Source organism: Tupaia chinensis, unplaced genomic scaffold (genome assembly GCF_000334495.1).
Source record: "Tupaia chinensis unplaced genomic scaffold, TupChi_1.0 Scaffold141320_1, whole genome shotgun sequence".
Classification (NCBI taxonomy): Eukaryota; Metazoa; Chordata; class Mammalia; order Scandentia; family Tupaiidae; genus Tupaia; species Tupaia belangeri.
In genome coordinates, this window is record NW_006201183.1 from 276,046 (window position 1) to 278,608 (window position 2,563).

The window sequence follows — 2,563 nt, forward strand, 5'->3', positions numbered from 1 at the left end:
TGAGCGCACACGCCCTATAGCGAAAACCTCTCAAAAAAAAAAAAAAAAGAAAAGAAAACTGTGCTGAGCACCAATTTTTTTTTTGCATCAAAATGAATTTATGCTTTAATCCCCATTTTCCTTATGTAGACTTTGCTGCTTTCTCTCTAAATGCCAAGAGCAGCCCCTTCCATCCCTCAACCCCCAAGTGGACTGCCACACTGTTGGGGACTACTGGGCCTCTCCAAGCCTGGATGCTACTGTCCCCTCCTCATGACCCAGCCTCCATGACATTTGTTCTTCATGAGTCCAGACAGGCCATTTTCTTTCATGAGTAGCGTGGGGAGAAGGAATATGAGTCAGAAAGAAAAGTTTTCACTGTTATTAAGCACTTTGAAACAGTGAAGTGATTTGTGCTTTTTTAAATAGAAAAACGCAGCCCAAGTACTGTGAGTAGCAAAGAAACTTTCTGAAAGTTCAGGTTCTGGAGCACCAGGCCCACTTGCGTTGGGAGCTGTAAATGGAGCTCCCCTGGAGGGAGTGGGAAGCTGTTCTGTGTCCGTGGAACCAAGTTCTGTGAGATGTGAACTGGCTTCAGCACCAGCTAAGGCTGAGGGAGAACCGAGGAAGTCTAGCGAGAGGACCTGTGAGTCAGGGTGTGCCTGGCTCTGCCCAGCGACCCGTGTGTAGTAGTCTGTCACTTTCTTTAGCCAGTCTGTGGTTTAATGTGGGGCTCTTTCTCTTCTTTCCCAGAGTGACTTTCCAACCAGAATGTCCCTCGTGGTCTGACGTTTTCAAGCTCGCTCTCGGAATGACTAGAAGTCAGATGCAGACTCCAGGGGCAAGACACACATCCAAGAGCCAGCAGGCCCAGGACCTTCTCCGGCCACCACCTGGGAAGACTTGTTGGTCTCTGTGTTGGCAAGGGATGGGAGGCAGCCTTTAAGACACATTCCAGACTTTGGTGCCCATCTAACAAGTGTGAGAAGCTTGTCAAGAAGGCAACGACATGTGAGAACATTTCCCACCTTCAGAATTTCCCACTCACAGAGTTTACCCTGCTCACCTTCCTTAGTGGAGCCAGGACTCCATTTCCGATTGTGAAAGAGAATTAGCTCTGGTGTGCCAATCTTCAGATGTCGTGACTGCTTCTCTGTAGGTCCTGTGCTACGTTTAGAGACAGAAGAATTTACTATTAGAAGAAAGCCTTCTGCTGACCAGGGATGACAGCTTCAAGATAAAATTACACCTTCTGTCCCCATCATTTCCCAGTCACTGTCAACGACGGTTACACTGAATTCAGAAGGCCTTTGGTGAGCTCGGTGACAGTGACCTCCGGAACAATCGCAGAAATATCTTCAATTTGCTGTTCTGAATCACAATCCTCGAGTGGCTATGACAAAACAAAAGGAAGTGGACCTTTTTGAAGAGTGAAGTGTTCTTTTTCCATTCCGAGGACCTAACTGCTTTTTCTCTCTCCGCTGTGCACTCAGTATCTAAGTCTGGGACACCAAGGGCTTTTCTGTCCCTCCCCCTCCGGGACATTGCACTGGTTGGCACCGCACTCTGACCCACCTCCCCCCGCATGTGACTAGGTTTCATCAGGTGCCTTTTGGTAAATGCTGAAAACACACACACGGAAGAGAAGTGGGAGAATAAGGAAAAGCAGTGATGCCGGGTAGCGAAGAGTGAGAAAGAATTTAAGAGGAAAATGATACATAGTCTCTTTATTTTTTAATGTGGGCTGTTTCCCCCACAAACTCCTCTCAGTCTTTCCTGGTTTTGTACTTTGTTTACCATGAATTGTTTCTGCCATGCCAGGACTCTAGGGATGTGGCCTGGCTAAGCTGCCGTTAAGATGCTTTCGGAAAATGAGGTATATTGTTTTCTCAGGAAGGAGTGCTTCCAATCCCACCCTTGCCTAAATGATAGAATTTGCCGAAATCCCAAAGGTCGATCTCTCTGGATTTTATAATTTGTGTAGATTGCAAAAAAATGACCACACACTCTTCCCCTCTCTTTAAGAGGTGTGGTCTTTTCTCCTACCCCTTGAATCTGCCATCGGCCATGTGATTTGATTTGGTCCCATGGCCCACTAGCAAATGTGACACTATCAGCGACTTGAAAAGTTTCTGTGAGCCAAGTGGTGTGTCCTCTCTTGCTGCTCTTGGGAACATTGCAGCCACTAGGTGAAGGCCCCTGGAGTATTCTGCTGCATGACAAGAGAAAAGGGCTCGGTAACCTGACCCCCCGTCTGACAGTCTGTCCACGCTCAGCTGATGGCAGACACACAGTGAGCCCAACCAAGACCAACAGAGAAACTGCCAAGCTGAGCCCAGCCCAGATATCTGACTCCTACTCAAGGCATGAGAAGTTGGTGCAATCTACATGTTCATTTCTCGTCAAGGACAAAACAGACTCTTTCATCTTCTCAGAATGTTCAGCACTGAATCCCCTTCTCCACCCTTTCTTAGGTGTCTCAGCTCCACTTTGACAGATGTTATCAAACTTTTCCACCCTACACTGTTTTGGTGGGACGCGTGGTTGGGTCAGATCACTAGAAGATCTGCTACTCCCTCCTCCA

At 47.6% G+C, this 2,563-nt stretch overlaps 1 long non-coding RNA gene across 1 annotated transcript; it reads right to left on the minus strand.

Annotated features, from left to right (window-relative positions):
• Positions 1-570: 570 nt before the first annotated feature.
• On the minus strand, positions 571-2,557 carry LOC114005025 (uncharacterized). The gene is made up of 2 exons (XR_003546966.1): positions 1,046-2,557; positions 571-892 (listed from the first exon to the last, which is right to left on the minus strand). It is a non-coding gene; the product is annotated as an uncharacterized LOC114005025 (long non-coding RNA).
• Between the last annotated feature and the right edge of the window lie 6 nt (positions 2,558-2,563).